General features: G+C 41.5%; 1 protein-coding gene across 1 annotated transcript in view; it reads left to right on the plus strand.

Annotated features, from left to right (window-relative positions):
• Nucleotides 1-11,683: 11,683 nt before the first annotated feature.
• STK38L (serine/threonine kinase 38 like) overlaps nt 11,684-22,214 on the plus strand; it is a 54,399-nt gene continuing 43,868 nt past the window's right edge. The window contains exon 1 of the mRNA XM_075161239.1: nt 11,684-11,830. The gene's annotated coding sequence lies outside the window, so the exon portion shown is untranslated. The remainder of the gene's footprint in view (nt 11,831-22,214) is intronic.

Here is a 22,214-nt window from a genome sequence, read left to right on the forward strand (position 1 = left end):
GCTGAGCCCTGACAGATCAAGAAGGAGAACTGGTGGCACACACATTGTTGACTACTGGGGAAACCTTACCTGGGCAGCTAGTTATGCAAACATGGAGCTGCACAAGACTTCCTAGCTCTAAAAGTGGGAAAAAATGCAGCTTGTAGGAACGTCTGACATGGTTGCACTTCTTGGAGAGAGCTGGACAAAACTATAGCAAGCCAATAGGAACATATGCCTGGTGAAAATGTCCTAGACCATTCAGAGTTGGCCCCAAGTGACTAGCTCCCCTCCTCCATTAGCAATTTATGGAGTTATATCTTACTAGCAGCTGCTTTGCCACCACTGCTCACATCAAGAAAATAGGATGTTATGTCCACAAGGTGCCTGTAAATGTGTGAAAAAGGCTCCAAACTGGGGCCCTGTTAGATCTAGAGAAAAAAAGACTAACAGAAGAGACACAGAACATTCCCTTCCGAAGACATGTCTTTTCTAAAAGTCTTTCAAGAGTTCCTCTATCTTCTGGCAATATCTTTTGAGACTTTTGTCTTCATGTTCTGTCTCTGTGAGCCCATAACCCTTTGGCCTGCAGAGGTGAAAGCTCTATGTTGTGACTTCCAAGAATGACTTGGTCCATAAGCTGTAAAAGCCTTGTATAGCATGAGTGTGTGTATGTTGACACTGGAGATGTGGATCTGACTCTTAGTTCACTATATATATCTGATCTAATTTTAAATTTGGCACTGCCTTGGCACTGCCAGCACTCTGCTGGCAGCAGCCTGGAGCTCACAGCAGGCTGCCAAACCATCCGATAAGGAGGGCACCTGCAGAAGTGATTATCTGCACTGATCTCTGGGCTACTCTGTCTAGGCTACTTCCTATCATCAGTATCCCAGGGCAGTTAACCTGTGAGAGTCAGTACTTCAGCAGAGGATGCGTGGGGCCAGAGCTAGTGTGGTAGGGAGTAGGGTCCTGTCGCAGAGGAGCAGCAAGTTCAGTTTCCCAAGGTGCTCTTGCTCTATATCTGCCACTTCTTTTGCTGACCCCATTCCTGGCAGAGGTAGGAAGCACCCAGCCAACTCCAGCCCCTCCTCTTTGAAGCAGAACAAAAACCAAATTTTGCTTCTGCAGCTGGGATGCCTGGAGACAACTCTGTTGTCAGTAGTTTCCAGGCTGGGTGGTTTAAAACTTGCTCCTAAAACTTTATCTACATTAAAGTCCAGTCACAGAACTGTATAGAGGTCAGCAGTATAGACTTACTCTGTAATGCAAGTGAAATGATACATGATGGTCCAACTGACAAATGAGATTTCCCCGTGTCCCCTAAACAGTGGAAACGTACAAACAGGACATGGCATAATGAAAAAGTGAGTAGCCAGACAAAAATACCTTCACTTAACGATATGAAATATATGTTCTCTAAATCTTAGAAATTTTGTGTATTTTTCACTAGTGGGTAAGCTTGGAAAGACCTCAATGACCATCAATGAGTTGGGGGTTTGGGTCTTTTTTCAGTTCTTAAAGAATAAATATCACATGTTCAATTCTAAGCAAAAGCAGGAGCTGGGACAGAGACAGTTCATGATAAGGAAACATCTCCATCTCTACTCTTACTGCTATCCAACGCTGGTGTCTGTGGGCTTTGACTGAGGCCTGGAGTGATAAAAGATTGTGTAGGTCAGGGTCAGAGAAAGAAACTTAGAAAAAACAGACACAAAATGAGCACCTTTGAGAATGCATCTTCATTTGTCTTCAGTTATCTGTAGCAGGCAATAAGAATGACAAGTGGGAAAGGGAAGGAGGACACAAACAAGAACTTCTTACGTATGTTTGTATGTCCTCAACTCGGAAATAAAACTCCAATGAACTGTATAGTCCCCACAACTGAAGAAATCAGATTTTTGTTTATTGCTGTCGCAAGTCAAATGCTCTCACTTTATTTATTAGCTGATGTAGATTGCTGAAATATGCAGTAGGTCATCCCTGAGCAAGATAACAACATGGTTGGTGTTTGCTTTTGTCGCATCTTTCCTTTCCATATTCAGTGCCATGATGTTTTCTTAGCATACAATACTTCGGGTGCAGAACCAAAGGCTTCAATGCTGATTTTACAGTTGCTGTCCGCCTCTACGTGCAAAAGGACAGGAGTCTCATTAAAGAGAAGGGATTCCTAGTTAGTTCAGCTGATGAAAAATTTCCAGCTCGTGAAGCAACCCTAATGTATGCAATCTCTTTGGAAACAGCCTTGGAACTATTGTTTTTACTAAGAAATGCTACTGTCCCAGGGAGACAGGAGACTAGTAAAATCATAAGAAACCTAAGACAGTTTTCATCCATGCTTACTTTTTTTTGTATGCACTCCCTATCTCCAGGCTGCTCGCTTTAATAGACCCTCACAAATCTAGGCTAGATATTTGACTTCTTATTGTCCTTCCAAAGCCACTCTCTTTTGTCATTAATCCTTCTGAGTATACTGATTTTTTCAACAGTTTTGAGTTAACTCAGGTGGTCAAGCTGTGGCCATGCATGGCTAATTATAGTGGAAGGAGAAAAATGAGTACATTGATTAACATTCTGTTCCCTTTGGAGAGACTAGGAAATTACTTTGGCAGCTCCAGATTCACTGACACCCTGCTGGCAGCTTATTGCCTGTGTTTTCTGAATTGCAATCATTTTTTAAAAATGTGGCTTATCCTTGACTGTTGACTGGGAGGGTGAGAACAGAGTTTCAGGGATTTGATGTTTGATGCCATTTTAAAAAGCTTTTCTTTATTGGGCCCCCTGTGGCCTTTCTCCATAGCAGACTTGATCATTGCAGGCTTAATTATTAGCTCTGTTTCCATTCATGCACAGCAGCCCTGCACAGGGCTCTGCACTCCTGAGGACTCCAGAAGAAATTCATCGGACATAACGACAGTCAGCGAGATCCAGTACTATACAACTGGTCCTGCTAAATGTGCTTGGGCTGACTGCTCTACCCCTCCATAACATTATACTTATTGAGAGACAATGCAGAGAAGGCTCTGGAATAAGTGCACAGAAACCAGGAGATCTTTTGTTGGCTTATATTAAGACCTTAAATATATATTTTTTTCTTTAGGGTTCTGCCTCATCTTTATCAGACCCAACTGTTTTCTTCATGCTGTGACACTTAATTGGATTACTTTCATTTAAAGATCCAAGCCCACAAGATAACTGGAATGGAACGGAGTTGTTTTCCTTTCTCTGCTCTCCCTCATTAGTAGTCTAAACAAGTGTGAGGCTGCATTAAGTTTGTAACTATTTTGTTAGCTTGGAATCACCTTCTTCTCTTCTGCAGATGGAGATTGTGCTTAGATCATTATATTCTAGTGTGTGGTTGTGGTATATTAAAAGTGAAAAGGCTAGTTATATAATTTATGTTTTCAATTATCTTGATAGTGAAAAAGAAGGACAACAAAGGTAAGTCTCACAAAGAAGAGCAGCAAAAAAGGAAGGAAATTACAGCATGTGTACACTTTTTTTACTACAAAAGTAGCATAAAAGGCTACCTAATCAAATTTCTGTGCTGAGAGGCTAAATTGGGAAGATGATAGTATCATTGCAAGCTCTGCCTGCAACACAGGTGAGACTTCAAAATGTCATCCCATTTATTATGTATGTCTTCACAGGGTGATTGTCTCAATTTTTTATGGGTTTGACTTACAAATGCAATGGTTGACCAGTTCCTCTCCTTAGTAAACTTTGAAAGCTATTACTGAAATGCTAAAACTATTGCTGAAATGCTCACAGTAGTTAGCACTTCATTTGGAAACCTTCAGAGGGTTGCTTTTGAGATGAATGGGAGAAGCGTACACTCATCCCTGCGTACGCATCGTACACTGGCTGAACATTCAGGCAAATATCCTACTGCATAGGGCAACAGCATGTAGCATTACTTGTTCTTTATTGACATTAAAACTTAAGAGTGCAAATGATCTTGCCGACATAGGCCAGTACACTCAACATCTTCACGTGCTATATTTAATTACACTGACTGTGCATGTATGTGCTTGTGTGTAGGACAGAAAAATGGGCAGAGTCAGAGACCTCATAAAATTTATGTCAACCAAGAACTGATTCGTGATAGTTTATCAAGACGTCAACAGCAGCACAATTCATCTTTTACTAGAAAAAGAGTACATTTTCTGGATATTTATAGGGACTGTATGAGAGACATGAGGAAACTGATTCTTATACCCTCATTTCAAATTAGAATTACACTTTGATTTTGAAATGTTTTGTCTAGAAAATCCTACTTCACATTAGACGATACATGTTGCTAAGCAAATCTGTGAAGAAGCCAGGTCGTTTAAGAACCTTTGCCAAGTTGAGAACTAATTTTTATATCTCTGTAGATTTTTACTGCCTTTAATTGATGTATGAGGAATACCCAGACCTCAAGAGCTGACAGCTCTGCTCCTGCAAAGAGTTGTCTCTCTTTTTGCACTGTGTAGCAGAGCCAAAGTTTACTGTTTACTGCCAAAGTTGGAGAAGTGCCCTTTCTGCAACTTCGGCAGTAAATAGCGCCTTCCTCACTAGCAACCTACAGCTTTGAGGGAGGAGCAGAGGTGTAGGAGAAGCACAGTTATGGTAGAAACAGCAAGAGTTCAAGCACTTGGCTTCAGTGCTGGCTGAGAGACACCTCTCGAGAGAACCAGATTAGTGTTAAAAATTCGGAGGAGGCTTCTCGTGTTATTAAACAGCAAACAATATGGAAAATACCCCCTATACTGTTCAGTAAGGAAGAGTCAGTAATGAAAGACATCACAAGGACATGCTTCAACAAAGGAGAGGCTGTGCCAATCTGTAAGTAGGTTGGGGAAATCTAGTAGGAATGTGGAGGGACAGTCAGGTACTGCTAAGAGGACTTAGGGAACAGGAGGGCTCTAGGGAATGGAGCTGGAAGACAGTGAGGGAAAGGAGTGGAAATGTAAATCAAGAATGCAGCAGAGCAGGGATTGCATCTTCGTGTACATATTTAGGATGGAGTTTTCAGGCTTTCAATTATTCCATTGAAATGGAGGGTGGTGGGGGAACAAAGCAGAGGAAATTAAATAACCAAAGCACTTGACTAAACCCCAGGATTTCATCACCATCATCTCCTTCTTCTTTTCCGGACTCATGGTTTTGTGAGTTTTGTGAAAGTTTAGAAGGGGAGAGCTGATTTAAGATTTTTGAGTACTTAAGAGTTTGCAGTGCTGCATTAGTCTTGGATTAGCTTACCTTTGGGTAAGAAATACCTCCGAAGTTCTTTCTGGTAATCCCTTTACACTGTCCTTACTTCTTCCATCATGGAAACAGTGGGTCTGCTCTTGAGACTCCCTGATCTTGGAACTGTGGTTTTCTCAGGCTATCTGTGACCCTTGCTCTAGCCTCTTCCCTCACTGAATCCTTCTTCCCTCAGTGCAGCTCCTCTGAGGTATCTACAGCTGGTCCATGCATCTTAGCAACAGAGTGCCTGAACATGAATGCAAGCTTATGTTCTAAGCTTATACCAGCCACTTTTGGACAAATCTTTCATGGTCCTAGAAATGCTTCTTCACAACCCCAGAGATGTTTTATCCCACTTCCTTGTAACCCATCCTCTTACCTTCCGTACAGACTCCACACTTTAAGCTACAGACTCTGAAACTAACTGCAGGTTTTGACTCCCTTGCAACTGACCATCCACACATGAAGATATCAAGAGGGAGAGAGGCCAGAAGTCCATGGCCTTCAGGCAGGAAGCTTGTTACCTTGTGTAGGCAAACTTCAGCCCCATTCAGTGTGACTAGATACACGACCCTACCCTGTGACCTGAAATGTGGTGTTTCAAGTTACAGTAGAAGAAATATGACAGGTCCAATTCCAGTCAGGTTAGTCTCCTTGCCTCCTGTGCCTAATTTGTTGTCCTTGGTTCTCCTATGAGAGCTACACTATGCTGTGATGCCCAGCCATCCCTTCCAAGCAAGAACGTCCTCTCCCTAGGCTGTTCCAGAAGCCCGTGTTCAATGGGATATCTCCTGCGAGTATAGAGACAGGCCTTTAGTATCAGGCCCTAAAATAGATGCATTAGGGTTGAAAAACAGAGAACAGAATGTAACAGCAAGTTGCATCATTTCGTTTACATCTTGTTCCAGTTTTTCTTAATTTATTTTCAGAGCTTTATGTCAGACACAAAAGCTGAACTAGATAGCTATATAGCAAAGACAAGCAGAAAGCAAACGTTAAGAAGACAGACTGTGTGGTAAGCTTGCAATATACAAATGATCTCCCATGTATCAGGATAATGTGAAAATAACAATGGATCTAGCAAAGAATCTGCAGAGAATCTTTGCTAAGAGGAAAAAAGCATATGGTCACTCCTGAGACGGTGTGAGAACAGATCAAATATATTAACTAAGAATAAAATATCTGAAGAATAGGAGTATTTCTGTTAAATATATTATTTTGTATCCCTGGGGTTTATTGGAAAGATTGTCAACTTCATTTTTCTTTAGAATTTTAAAGAAAGGACAATACTGACTATGCTAACCGACAAAGAATATTGAGCTTCCTTAACAATTAAAAATAGTTATTATTAGTTGATGGTTTTGCTAACTTTTTTGTTCCAGACTTTCCATGTTTCTTTGTTTATGGAAAAAGATCATGTACTAAATATGTCTCTTGCAAGTCCACTGAGGATTTTCTCCAAAAAGAATCCAGGAATAATATTTTAAGAGATGACATTGTTTAAGTGAATTCAGCTATAAATATTTTAATTGCTTACAAAATTAATCAAATTTGTCACATCCTTAACTCCTGCATGAGGAATTTGGTATCTCTGTGCCAGGAAGAACCACTCTGTGGGTTCCAAATTGCCTGCAAAAGTCATAGTCAAGCCAGAAGTTCATGCTAAAAATAATAAGACTTACATAGGAAGGAAGTAATTTAAATGGTATTGAAAATTAGCAAAATACTGGTTTTGGAAGGATAGTTGTGAATTGCTAAGATATTCAGGATACAGGTTGACAGTCTGTAAGGTGACTATAGTAATTTACTTGATTTTGTACAGCTGAATGAGTTGCTTTGTTCCTTAGACTATGCATATGGAAACACAAATGGTTTCCCAGTGACATAGATGCTATTAATATAAAGAAAATTATCTGGGCTTTCAGGAAAGTATAAATTAGAACATTCTAAGAAGGGGTGTGGAGATAGCAACAGACTGTAGTTGCCTGTGTGGCACTGAGCTGGACTGTTCAAATGTCTTCAAAAGGCATCTCATTTAAAAACTTAACTAATGTTACTTACTTGATGACATTGCTTTGTTACTATTTTTAAGAGGCATAGCAAATGGTGTATTTGCCTTCAAATTAAGAGGTAAGGCAAGAAGTATATGCCCCTGAATAAATTAATGGTTCATCCACACCTCAAATAGTGAAATTCTAGTCTCTTTACTTCAAAAAATCAGAGATGGGAAACAAGGATAATGAGAAGAAGTGTGGAATGGCTTCCAGGCTAGGACTGGAATAAAGGCAACTGAGAAAGTAATGGGATATATAAAAAAAAGAGTAGCACTGCCAGAATGGACATGGATCGATAGTTCACTGTCTATGCTGATATCCAAACCAGGAGCCACATCAAGATGCTCTCAGGAACTAGGTTCAGGACAAGCAAAAGGAGGTGATTTTCACACAACAGTCTGTGGAACTCCCATGTTCTGGGAATGCAAGATGTTTACGAGGTTTTAAGAGGAGACTACACAAGCACTTGGAAGAGCAACCCCTTGGAGTTACTATTTAGACAAACCACATCAAGCTCAGGATAGGTGGAGGGTGGAAGGGTTTTAAAGGAATCCATCATGACTTTGTTCTGTTCTTCCTTTTCCCTAGGTGTCTGCCCATGATCACCAGGAAGAGAGAAATGTGACCTAGACAGAGCCTGGGTCTGAACCAGAGCAGACATTCCCATGTTGTTACATCTTTTTAAATATTGATGACAGTTTCCTAAATATGGAGCCCGACCTAGGAAACAACCAGGCGAGTACTGTTACTTCTGTGAATAGTGTCACAGAAGTAAACCCAATCAATTTCAGTGTTACCTAAGTCTTCAAGAGTTGGCAGGCTCAAGATCTTCTTAATTGTTTAATTCAACTGTGAATCATTGCATATGGAGTACAATCATACGCGCCTCTTTCTAAGTTTGCATTCTGCCTACTAAGAAATTACATTTTCTCCTATGCCGCAGCATTTTCTAAGTATTTGATTCATTACTCTGCCCCCCAGGAATCAAGCAACTAAAGATCTACAGTACATTCAGCAGGTGTGAAATCTTGTCAGAATTGTATAATAGCATGATAAGTGTCATAAAATAGATTAAAAGATTTAAATTTTTTCCTGGCCTTCTATGTATTAAACAACAAAAACATGTACTTTTGTTATTTAGGCAGATCAGGGAGTTACAAGTAAAATTTGGGTGAAAAATAGTATCAACAGCAGCTAAAAAAATCATAAGACAACACTGGAAAATCTGTGTGAATGTTTCTGTATGACTTGCACTATGCTTACCTAGCTCTGCATTATTTCTTGACCAGTCTTAAAAATTTTGGTATTTTTGGCTTATTTTGAAGAAATACAACTGGTTTATATTGTATAGAAAAACAGTAAGAAAGCAAGAAAGGAAAGTCAGAATTGATTCCTAAATGTTACATTGATTATGTAGTTAGTTGCAAACTACTTCTAATGCTTCCTGTGAATTAAACATTTATAGGTTATTTCTGATGCTGAGAAGGACCTTTCATACTTAAAAAAACCCAGAATCTTTCCAAGAGGCATCTCCAGCATGACTCCGATATAGCAATTTGTATTTGTTACACTAATTGACTGCAGAAGAAAGAAATGTATGTCAAAAGCTCACGTAAATGTCCTTTCAGAGACAAGATATCCCTCTGTTGAATTACAATAATGAGGACAATATTGTTTTTGTTTGCTACAGACCTTCCTCTAAATTTTTTGAAGGCTTCATAGGTTCAGTGGAATTTGACAAGAGGTATTTAGGCTTTTGTGTTTGCCTTTAATTGCTGCGCACCAGGGTGTATCCTGATGCTGCAGCTGGAACCGTCTGAGCAGAGGGTGCAGAACCTTTTGCTGCTTGTTGCAACTTGCAGGACCGGAACATTATACAGTGTGCAGAAGTATGCACATTTAGAGCAAAGATTTTGTTTCAAAATGTTTTTCTAAGTCCTATGCCTGGCAACTTAAAGAGATGTTGCCCTTCTATGTAGTGAAGAGGTTCTTACACCTCTAAATTAAGGGCTAACTCTGCAAATATACACAAATAGAAGTTATTGGGCAAACACTGCTGTTTATAACTGTAAAGTTGCATCGCAGTTTTTGTTAAAACCTGATGTATTTCTGCCAACTTTCCACACTTCATTTGCCTGCCCAGAAATTATTTGCAGGTTTATTTCTGCCGTGGTTCATTTCAGGATGAGCATTTGGCTGTAATTTTGTTTAAGTGTGCAGACCTTCAAGGGCTACGGACATGCTTAACTGTATTCACATTAGGTGCCCCGTTGACTTCAACTGCAACAGTGGTGATCCCATTGCAAGATCAAATAATATAACCTTCTATGTCTATAGCTAAATTAAAAAAAAAATTAAAATAAACCGTGTCTGGTTTGCAATGGCAAATCCACTAACATAAATACTTTTACAGCCACATAAAAATAGAAACATGAAATACTCAGTTTTTCCATAGGTCCCTTAAGTAACACCCAGTGCTATTGTTACAATGTTGTTCTCTTTTTAATTGCACTACTATTCAGGACAACTCACAAGTCTGACTTATGAGGAAAGTTATATGGAATTACTAGGAAAACTTATAATGTAAACGGACAGGTATAATTCGTCTAAAATAAGAGACTGGTTCTTTACATGTCAGTAATTTTTGTAGTCTTAGGAACCATTTGTTTTCCTTTCCTCTCATGAAAAAATTAAATTAATAGAAGTTTGCCACACTTCCCCCTTCACACACATACATACACAGGACCAACAAAACTCAGTAATTTTCCACTGGCACAACAGTCTTTCAGTGTCTGCCATCTGCTGTGCTGGCAGGACCCACAAGAGGAGTAGCAGCAGCAAGTCAGGAACTGTAACGTCATGTTGTGAATACTCATTCAATTTCCATTGTCACAGCTGGTCCTCGTTGTCTCTGAGACTGACCTTGCCTCCCCCAACTTCCCTTTGACAGCTTTAGAGCAGGGGAACAGACAGAAGCAAGATACTGAAATCAAAACACTCAAACACCAGAAATCCCCAGTCAAAATCGGTCCCCGTTCCTGTTGGGGGGGCAGGGGTGTCTGTCACTCCCATTTACCATTGTTATTGATAAAGATTTTTAAAGACTTTTGCTCTGGGAGGAGTGCTTTAGTGAAATATCACATTTCTAGACTATAACCAGTTTATTTTTAATTTACTTATCATAGTGTAGAGTGTCTTTTCCCCTCTTGCTAATTCTTTTTCTGGACTATGTATGTGTGCTTTCAACATTGCAACATGGTAAATGGGAGTGCACAACCTCGTTACCGCAGGCTCCAAATGTGGAAATGAAGTTCAGATATCACAAAGGGCAGTCCCTCCAGGAAGCGCTCTTGCATCGCATTCAAGTTAAAACATGCTAATTTTAGGCTTCTGTTATTTCAAACCTACCAAATATAATGCTTCTGAAAACCGGTCTCAGCAGGTAGGTCCACAGTGCTCAGGGAGGTCCACCGTGAATTTCCTGGCTCTGCCTGCAGGTAAAGGGGACATGGAGATACACTTGCAGGTCCTGAGATTGTAAGATCTCTGGGCAAGGAATCTGCTTTAGTGTACAGAGCTTCTAAGACACTTGTCTCTATATAAAAATCAATGAGGTAAAACAAATTAAATGCGGCTGCCAAATAAGTCCTCTTCATCAGCAACTATCCTCAAGTCAAGTGATGACACTAGGGCAAACTTTCACTAACTTCCACACATTGCATGCTGTGACAGAAGCAGATGACGGTTCTACTTTGTCATTCTTCAAATCTGAGCTCAGAGATTTGCCTTCTGCATAGCTGGCTTTATAAGAAATCTGTATCACTGCATCCTTTGGATAACAGCTTTCCCCCTAAGCGCTGCTGCTTCGTTTTATGATCAGGTAGTACTAAAACCAAAGCAGGGTTTCGCCTGTGTTAACATCCTTACCCTTGTACTTCGGTGGTGGGACAGAAGGACATAAAAGCAAAAGGCCTGCAAATGCACTATTTCCAGCTAATCGTGCTGTCTTCTGTTTGAGCACCTGGGCACCTGTGTGTGAGGTCTCTTCACAACTACAAGCCCTTCAGTGAACCTCTACCGCCAGAGCCTGTTGAGAGCGAAGGTTTAAATTTAAACTGGCTGCTTAGTCTGGGGAGAAAGGCAGTCCCTTCGGCTCGTGGGGAACCGGGGCGGGCGGGCGGCCTCGGGCCGCGGCTGCGCTCCGGGAAGAGGCGGAGGCGAGGCCGCTCGCTCCCGGCCGCCGTTTCTGAGGAACTTTCGGCTGTTTTGAAGAAGGAGCAGCCTGGGCGGGCGGGGCCGGGGGACGCTCTGGCTCCCGCGGCACCTGCCTGCCCAGCGGGGCGGAGGGGGGCGGACCGCGCCGCTGGCGGGCGGCGGGAGCAGCCAATCGCGGCCCGGTTCGGCGGTGCCGGGCTCTCGCGAGAGCCGCCGAGTAAACATCCCTCCGCCGAGGCCCTCCCGCCGCCCTCCTCCTCCAGCCATTAGCGCGGAGGAGGGGGCTGTGCTCGCAGAGGCGCCGGCTGCAGGCAGCGAGCGAGGAGCCGGCGGGAGGGCGGTGCGGCGAGGTGAGTGCTGCGGCGAGCCGGCGCAGTCCTCCGCCCTGGGGTTGTGTCTCGGCCCGGCCCTCTCCCTGGCGGCGGTCGGAGGCGGGGGAGCAGCCTTCCCCCGGCGTGGTGCGGGGGGAGAAGGGACCCTGTCATTGGTGACTGGAAGTCTCCCTCTGCCTTCCCTCTCCTCCTTCCTCCCCCCCACCGTGAGGCAGCAGGAGCAGCCATAGCCGTAGAGTCTGAGGGAGGACAGCCTTAGCCCCGGCTGCGGCTCAGCCCGGGGAGGAGGCGGGAGGATCGGGGGTGGCTCTCAGCTTGGGAGCTGCCAGGGCAGTTTGCCCGCCTGCCTCCGGCGCGCTGCCCCTCAGGTGACTTCTCCCCCTGTCCCCAGCGGCCGAGCCGGCAGGCGAGCAGGGGCTACCGCCTCCTGCCAGCGGCACAAGTGGCCCGAGTTCGTCCGTCTCCCCGGCTTGGGTGCCGCCAGCCAGCGAGGCGCTGGGGAGCCCCGCCACGGCCGCCGCCGCCAGCCGCTCCATCCCCCGGGGGCGGGCGACGGTTGAGCCAGCCGCCAACTCGCGCCGCGCTCCCTACCCCGTGCGGCGTCGGGGGCCGCCTGCCCCGCGCGCTCCCGGCGGTTGGCGGTTGGGCGCGGCGGGCTGAGGGAGCGCTGAGGGGCTGGCGGGGCGGGCGGGCTTGCGGTCCTCCCCCTGGGGTGGCGGCGGCGGCGGGGGGAGAGATGAGCTTGGTGGGCAGGTTCGGCGTTTAGTGGGCTGGGAGGCGAAGTCGGGCGTGTGTGGATATCGTGCTGTGCGCGGTGAGGGTCAGGCTCAGGCGCGGCTGGCGATCGTGAGGTGGTGTGGGGTGTACCTGGGTAGATAACGTGGCTTTCGGGCTTAAGGGTGCCCTGCCCTCTTTAAAAATAAATAAAGGGACAAAATTATCTCTGTAATGCGTTTAAAAACCAAACAAAACCTCCACTCTCAGGTGAACAAATCCAAAACCTGGTTTTGTAACATTTGCCTGAGCCAAAGGAGTTTTGGATTGCGCCCATAATTTGACAATCCAGCTCGTGCTCTGTATCTTTAGGCAATTTACAGTGATTAAGATAAAAGTTACGTGCTAAGAACTATGAGATGTCTCCTGTTTTTGTTTGGTTTTAATTAATTTGAAACGTCTTGGGTTAGAATAGTAGAGTTCACATGCATGCTAAAAGGCTGCCTCCACTGATGTTGCATACCTGATTTCCTGTTGCAAAATCCAGAATAGGAATAAATGAGCCTTGATGTAGTCTCTGAATAAAAAGCAATGCTGAAGTTTGGCTTTAAAAAAATAAAGTTTCTAATAGGATATTTGGTGGGATATATTCATGTTGTTTTGCTTTCACTTGCTCTTTGCTGAAGGGCAGTGAAATTTATTTTGGAGACCACAGATGTTGGGTTTTGTTGCGTATGCTGATTCAGTGTTTTGATTGCAGTTTTTTGAAGTCACTTGCGGTAGAGGGATCTTGTTTGTGAGTGTATATAACACTAATAAATCTCACTAAATTGTTGTGCGTGTTCCATAAAAGATGCCTGAATATACACAGAAATCTTAAAAACTGCTTTCAATCCGTATCCTTTAGGAACTTAGGGATGAAAGAGTATCAGTCTTAATTTTACTCTGAGCAGTTAACTGAATTACTAGCCCATAGGCTACTAACCTGAGAGGTGATGAGCAGTGACCACACTTACTGCATGTGAGAAATCTGTTACTGTATCTAATAGAATTGATGCAGTTTTATCTTCTGTGCTATATGTAGACATGTTTTCCTGCTTTTGTTAAAAGATATCTTGGATTAGGAAAAGTCAGATTTGCATAGTTCTGTGAAACTGGAATTCAGCTGTTTTTCACATTGTATGTGGCATAGTATATGTTCAATTTAAATATTATTGCTTAACAGAGCTTAAAAAAATTCTAAAATTAAACATTTTAGTTCTCAAAACACTTCAGGGGAAAAAAACCTCCAAACCACTAGCTAAACAGAATTCAGAAGCAAATATTTACAGTGGACAGATATCATGCTTTATTTCTTTCTGCCTTTTTTTGCAGAAAGCTAGTCTTTCTAAAAACAAACACACACCCCCCAGCCCCCCCCCCAAAAAAACAAACAAACAAACAAACAAACAACAAACCCACACCCTATCATTAACTTGCAGTGGACTTGGACCAGGCCCCTCTGCTCTCGGTGCACTATGAGGGAATGTTCCGAGGAGAACAGAAATTTTGGATTTCTGTCAAACGATCCATTCTGGTGCTGACCTCTGAGGGTCTGATCCTGTGCTTAGTGAAGTCCTGGTGGGCCTCCCGTGGATTGGAATGAGATGGGATGGCACACTGAATGGAGGTCAGTGCATGCATAGCTTCTCACACACGTGGGTGAGGTTTGCCATGCTATTGTTTCTCAGGACTTCTGTGTAGCCTACTTTTGGCTCATCTGTCTGTATGCCCCTGAAGCTTGAATGGTAGGTAGAAGTTTTTAATCATTTAAGTTACCTGCTGTAGTTTGGGATCTCTCTTGAATCCTTTATTGACTACAATGAGCTTAGTCACAGTTTGAGAAGCACTGTTTTTGTCCACTGTATCTGTGTAGGCAATGGGTTTGTCTTGTTTTTAAAGCTTATCTTCTCCCTATAAATTCAGTTTTCACTCAGTCCATTTTTATTCTAATAAAAATGTTCTTCTTCCCAGCAAGTTTAAGCCAGGGGTTAGTTAGAATGTAAAACCAATTGATAAACTTTGATATTTATATTCTAGGAGATGCAGGGTAGACACATAAATTACCTCTCTGAATACAGTATTCATCAGCACAAAGACTACTAAGCTGATATTATATGGTAAATGATTTGCTTTTAGTGCCCCAGAAAGAGGCTTTATGTGTCTTAGGGTAATGACAGTTGACATAAATCAAACATACTATTGTCCACAAAATCATTTAATCTTTTCCTGTTCGCAGCTCATTTCAATGTATAGCTGCACTTAGTGCAGATCTGCCATCAATAGTGATTGCACTACTGTAGCATGAAAATGTGGGTTTGATAAATAACTGACTGAAGTCTAATTCTTTGGGATGGGTTGATGCACGGTTTTTGAAAGTCTGGTGACTAAATAACATCTTGTGTTGTGCAAAAAGAACTAACAGTGAGAGTAACCCAATCTAATGTTATGGGGTATGAACTCAGGGAAGAGTTATTTAGTGCATGGTGTGAATTTATATGGTGAACTGTATTTAAGGTGGGGGATGTTTTCTTGAAGGATCAGAAGTTAGTCGCTGCCAAACTCTTGCAGAAGGGTAGACTTCATCATCTGATCAGTATGAAAAGTCCTGCAGCTTTGTAGTCTAAAACTACAGAATAACTTTTAGCAGTCCCACTGCTCCTGCATCTGCATGAGGAAACAATAGAACATTTTTCTTTGATAACAATACAAACAAAACAGGGACTGGGGGGGGTGTGAATGAATTTATTGGAAAAATCTTATTTTCCTTGCCATAAATAATTTGATCAGCATGGGAATTATTAAAATGGGCAGTTGTCATAGTTAATAGTGTCTTTTACTGGTGAAATCAGGTAATTTTGTGAGGGTTGCATGAATATCTCACTTAATACTTTGTAGAGATTAAAAAAGCAAAGGAAAACAGCAGATCAGGAAAGTATTAATCTTTATGCTTCAAATATCTGGTTTTCTGATTTTTCAGTAATTTTGGCATCAGATTTTGTATTCTGGTTTGAACTGTAGATTTGGAACTTAGTTTGTGATATATGTCTTTAATATTTATATCCAGAAACTTGCAATTTGTTAGCTGACATATGTTTTTATGAGAGTTGCAAGTGGATAGAATATGAAGAAAGCAGATACCTAGAATTTTAATGTAATAAACTTGCTTTGGAAGACTACTTATATGAGATTTTGATTGTCAAAGGAACAGTTGACTTCTATATTTTTACTAAGAAAAGGGAACAATGGTTGGTTAAAACGGTAGTCTGGGTTTATGGGATTTCACAAGAGTAAGAATCTCCTGAAGCAGTAAAGAGAGAGACAACTATTCACCTTTTAGTAACAGGGAACAGACAATATTAAGTAATAATTTGGTGTGAACAGGTTGCGCAAAAAGATTGAGTTTATCATAGGTGGCAGAATGAATGGGAGGGAGGAAGTAAGGGATAATTCGGATCTATATGGGGAGAAGAACTGTGTTTAGATGAAGAGTGTTTATTGTATTGCAACTTATATTAGCTATGTCTCTTATGTTCCAGAGTTTGAGCCTGTGATCACTGACATACTGTAGGGGAGCTGCAGACTTAGCAAAGATCTTAGCATATTGGAATTCGTTAAATTTCCTTCCACAGAAGTGGAGACAAACTTTTTGTTATCTTTGAACAGATAAAAGGTCGTGAGACCTTTTTCTACTCTGTGTAATAAAGATAGCAGTTTACAATTCTCTGGGAGTACTGTGTGTAATGTCACATTAAGTAAGGCGCTGCCAGTGCATTTATAAAATGTGCCAAGAATTTCTAGCAATTAAATCTCCTTGTAGTAAAACAAAACCAAGCAAACCACCCCCAAGACAAACAATTAGGGAACTTGAGTCAAGTGGGTACCTTACCAGAAAGAAGTACTTGATTTAGGGTCCTTTTTATGAGCCACTATAGTAGAATAATGCTTATGAGAAATACAGTTGTGCTTAAGCTGGGTGCAATTAAAATGAAGGTATTCAGTCACGCCGAGTGGTAGGAGTTACAAATACAGTCAGCTTCCATACACAGGAGTTTAAACTGGGGGGGGAGGGAACGAAAGTGATAACTTCGGTAAGACTCATGAGTACCCTGAAGCTACTGCTAAGAAGGACGCAAACAGCAAAAGAAAGTCGCTTGACAGAAACAGCTTGCTACAAGTGGGGAGTTGTGTGTGCTTAGGGGGCTCTCCTGGTTGTTCAAGGTTAGGCTCCATCTCCCTGACCTTGAGGCAACAGAGAGTTAGACAACTTATCTAGCACACTTGTGCTCTACCGTGAACTTCTGTCAGCATCACTGAGAACCCCACAGATACGTCCTCTTCCTGCCAGACCACTGCCAGTTTGGAGACTCTTGAGTCTGCTCTGTGGGGAAAAGGGTTTTCCAGGGACAGTGTTCATTTCCGAGGTAGATTTACTTCTGCCATGTATGCAAACCTTGAATTTGCTGGCACTGCTACCAATCTGAGCTCAGTCACTTGTTGGGGATCGCTTGATAAAGTGGACCTTTCCCAGAGATCACTGTTTTTTTCTACTTTGTTTTTTCCACAATGAGTAGAGCTGAATCTAATATTGAGAAAGACCTGACTCAACTGCCATGAACACCAGAACAGCTATAGCTTCACTTGGTAGAAAGCCTCAGTGTTATTATAAGTGCACTAGTAAAAAAAGGAGCTACTTATATCTGAACTGATAGTTAAATTCCAAACGAAATTTCATTGTCTGCAGGAGAGCCATTTTGTACGAGCCAGCCAATATGCAGACTACCTAGCCACAGAACCCCCTTACCATTGTTTGAAGCTGAACTTAAACTAGCCATCTTAGGTTTCCATGTGTCACAACTGAGCACAGAGGAGAGGATGACAGGACACAGGTGTGGCCTGGTATCTCCCCTTTATATCCCAGCGCAGAACTACCTCTTTGGCTATTTAGCTAGATCTGAACCAAAATGTGGAGAAGGCAGGAGCAGCTCACAGGCTTAAGTGTTCCACTTCTTCCCATAAAAAGTGAGAAAAGCCTTTCCTTTCAGGAAAAATTCCCTCTTTCCAAATTAGCCAGGTAGAAATAGCAGACCATAGTCCAATTCTTTTGTCTTGCTTTGTATATTGAAAAAGTGTTTATCACAGACACTTCTTAAAATTTTTTTTTTTTTTTTTTTGCAATGAATAGTTGCATAATGTGTTCCCAGCCCTTCCCTCTCGCTGGTGCCTTATAAGGGAGGTAACCAGAACGCCAGCCAAATATCAGCCTGATGATGAAAGAATTGTTCCACTTAAAATGTCACTAATTTTTAGCATGCTGAGTCCTGTATGAAGAGGAAAGCTTATATTAGTAGCTCCACAGACAAAAGCGTTGGACTGCATTGTTTAAAGGCAGTTGTTGTTTTTTGAAGTTAAAGATAACTGGATTCTTCTGTTTTGTGGTATTTAGTGTTTGGCAGAGCAGGAAAGGAGAATAAATTCAATCACAACGTAAGGATTTAACGGGAGCACCTATTTTTACAAACTGTAGAAACTGAATATGGAGAGTGAAGTCTGTTTGACAATAATTAGAAGTATAATTTAACAAGCTCTAACATCTGGAACTATAAGGGAATTTTGTGTTCTGTATATGAGCTTCTCTGTGGGACACTAGGCAATCATACAGCAATGAAAGACAATGAAAGACATGGCTGTTACAAACATGTAACAGCCAACTGTTAAAGCACATTCCTATTTAGTGGAGTAATGGCTTTTGGTTAACAGATATTTGTGTAGCAAATACTCTTGATGAGACTTACTTACCAAGTAAGGTCGTCTTGTGGTGCGGATTGTAATAGTGGCATGTCTCGGAAAGCGTTAAGTGCATCGCAGCGAATTCTGACTGTCAAGATAAGGTGGAAGAAAGGAATTTTATCACTTCTGGTGTCATTAATGTGCATCTTTGTCACTGGGTTTTGATGGTTTTGTTTGTGCTTGATTAGTCCACTAAAGTGGTAAAGAATTCTAGTTGAGCAGGTGAGTTGTTATTCTTCATGACTGGCTTGCCATATTTCACTTCTGTAAATCAAAAGTTTTGTTGTGCCTAAAGAAAATTTCTTTTACAAAATTAAGCTGCCTGCTTACAGTTTAAAGTAATGTATTTCCTTCATGAAATTAGTTACAGCATGAATCTTGGTTTCTGCAAATCCTGTAGGAAAGGAAATATTCACTTTCAAGTTTATGGGGGGGGGGGGAACCCAAATAAAACAACTCTGGTTATATTATAAATACAATTTCTAGTAAAGTCGTCTTGTTTAGTCCTTCCCCAATCTTAACAGGCATAGGTAGCATCTTACAAAGTAATGACCTAGGGCAGAGAAGCAAGGTTTATTAAAACAGGAGTTCTCCATGAATTCAGTTCTCAGATCTCTTGTGAGCAAAGTATATAGATGACCATTTTATATTTAAGTGTGTTAGATGGGTTCTCTTGTGGTTAATTATTGTATGGAGACTCTTTCCCTGCTCTATCCTGTTTATCTTCTCAGGGAGTTTCATTTAACAGAGAAGGAGAGTTCATATAAAATATGTATTATGTGAGCATCTTAGCCCACTTGTACTCTGGATATGGTGACCTCACTGCTCAGTTGCATAAGTAGCAATTAGAAACTTTTCTGTGTTTTTTTGTTTGTTTGTTTTTGTTTTGTTTTTCTTTATAAAAAAACAGTTATGTTAAGAACACCTGGTATAATCTCCTGTAAATTGCTTATGCTTTGAATTGTTTCAACTAGAAATTGAGTGAACTTGAAGTCAGGAAAAATGACAATAAGACGAATAAAAATCAATAGAGCAGAGACTGTTTTGAAGTATTTGAAAACCCAAAGTGCAGAATACAGACATTAGTTATATCAAACATTTAGTGTTGAGAGGGTAGGGGGACCCTCACAGCGGAAATAAAAACATGCATGTGTAGTATAAAACATGAATATAATTGACCTTTAGTATCTGCTTAAAGAGACACATGTGGAACTGAAATTAAATAAAGCTCCCCCTGATACTCCTCAGCTGAATCTGAGTGTTACAGCTGTCTCTGGGGTTGAATTATACAAGTACACAAGCCATGGAGTGGTTAGACAGCGACAGAAGTTGAGGCTGTGCTTCTCAAGTCCAGTGAACTACAGACTACTGTCAAGCCACAACATGCTCCCAGACCATTATGCACCTTTGATTAAAAAACACTTGTGTCCCATTGACTAGCTGCACGCTGCTGACGGTGTCTGTGGACCACAGATTGGAAATCACTAAGTTATGATGAGCTGTGGTATTAGTAACAATCATCTTCAGAAATAGTTTCAGGTAAGAAAATGGCATTGCAGGTAATTTATGGTACGACTTTGAGAAGGACAGCTTTTAGATGAAGGGAGGTAAAGATCTGGAAAAACACAACCAGTTATTTTGGTTTGGAAAATGAAGGGAGTAGAGAAGAGGATTTCTTCCTCCCCCTGTTAAATCTTTTTTCTCTCCCTGTCTTTTTTTTGTGAGCCAGTGATAAAGGGAAAAGAACAAAGTGGAATGCTTCAGATTTTCCAGCCTTGCTGGCAAACCTTCAAAGAAATTGGAAAATTTTTTAGCTTCTTATGTCACAGCATGCACCACTTCTTGACCAGCTCTCGTTCTCAGTAATTAGCAGTGTTTACAGGCAACATTCATCTATTCCTTCAACAGGAAGGAACATACTGAAGTCACTGTGAGCCCCAGGTGCACAAGGAAATGCAAGGTTGTCTCCAAAGATTTGAGGCCATGTAGTTAAGGTAGTGTTACAGGAGAACAAATGTGTGCGATGAAAACTTGGATTTCAGCTGTGCTGGCATAGTAGTATTATATGGATGGATGGAGCTGTCCAGGTGAGGATTATAATATGTTTACTAGCTAATCAGTTTGAGCATGTAAATCTTGGCATTTCCAGAAGGTTGGTTACACCTGGCATGTAATTTAGATGCAAGTGAGCTTGTATCAAAGTTTCTTGTGACAGGAATGGTGATGTGTCCTCTTGTCTTCCAAGAGTTAACTGCTCTGGGCTTTGTCACGATGAGGAGTGCAAAATGAAAGCAGTACTGATACAGTCAATCCCCCTGATGGTACTGTGAATCTTAGACCGTGGATGTGTTAGTGGACTAACCAATATGTGGATATTCAAGTTGACTTAATGTATTGCAGCTCTAATTCAAACTCCTTCAATCAATATCGGTGGTGCTGATACTACTGTAGGGTGACCTAAAGGAACTTTCCACTTGGTTTTTCAGGAGGCATCTGAGTACAACCTGCCATGCTCCCCGCTATCACGGTACCACTTGCTCCAAGTTCATACTGAAAGCATTGTCTCTGGCGGCTATGGGGTTCATAGAATCATAGAATCATTAAGGTTGGAAAAGACTTCTAAGATCATCGAGTCCAACCGTCAACCCAACACCACCATACCCACTACACCATGTCCCTAAGCGCCTCATCTACACGTCTTTTAAATACTTCCAGGGATGGTGACTCCACCACTTCCCTGGGCAGCCTGTTCCAAGGCTTGACCACTCTTTCAGTAAAGAAATTTCTCCTACTGTCCAATCTAAACCTCCCTTGGCGCAACTTGAGGCCATAACTCCAAAGTCTTAGGCTCGCACTTGGGTACCTTTAAGCCCCATTTAATCCCAGAAGGCACCCGATTCATGTTAATTGTTTGCTTTTGCTCACAGACATGTAAGCCAATTGTATAGTGGTAAATGAAAAAAGAACAAAAAATCCCTTTCAGTGTTCAGGAGAAATAGGTGAACGTTATATCACCCAAACTAGAGATGAGAGAATTTCACATGTCTGAATATACCCTGATCTACACCACTGATTTCAGCTGCTGCTCACAGCTTGTGCTGCAGCCTGGCTGCTGATGGAATAACTTTGCTGAACACGTTTGCTAGAAACTAGCAAAGAGGTTCCTTGGAGCCTGCCAAAAATGCTGTTGCCTTCACCTTCGTTCGTCAGTAAGATGCAAAACTCTGGCCATGGTGAGGGTACAATGAAGAAATATGCTTGCCCGTTATCTGTTGTAAATAAGCAAAATAACATTCTGCTTTATAAAATAATCTTTACCATCAAAAGCAACATTTAGAAAAAAAACATTAATAGATACACATCCATTTTTTCACGCGTACTTTAGATCACTGCATTTGAAAGGATTGAAAGAATAGTGGAAAGTAAAAAATGAAAAAGGAAGTAATTATGAGGTAATTGGGGGGAAATTGTTATACTTTAATAAAGATAAGTAATTTTAGCTAATCTTCCCTCTGCCCTTTTTATTAAACAAGCAGTAATATTTAGAAAGCCAATTTTGGTTTTGTTTACAGTCCAATCTCAGTTTCAGATTTTGACCCCCAGGCATGGGATGAGCCTGTGTTGTTTAGGGAGCAAAGGCTGCAAGAGAAGAATTATGATGACAATTTTGGTTATACTATTTCTCTTTTTAAAAAAAAACCCTGAAACCTGTTAGTGTTCTTTGTGATTTTTTTCCATGTAGAAGCTCACTTTTGAAACTAGTCTTGACAGTATCTTTCTTATTTCTATTTGACTGTAATTTTCTCAGTTTGAGAAACACAGCATAAATGTATTTTCTTGGTTCTTTTGCTTAAGTGCT

This window comes from Calonectris borealis, chromosome 1 (assembly GCF_964195595.1).
Source record: "Calonectris borealis chromosome 1, bCalBor7.hap1.2, whole genome shotgun sequence".
In the NCBI taxonomy this organism is placed as follows: Eukaryota; Metazoa; Chordata; class Aves; order Procellariiformes; family Procellariidae; genus Calonectris; species Calonectris borealis.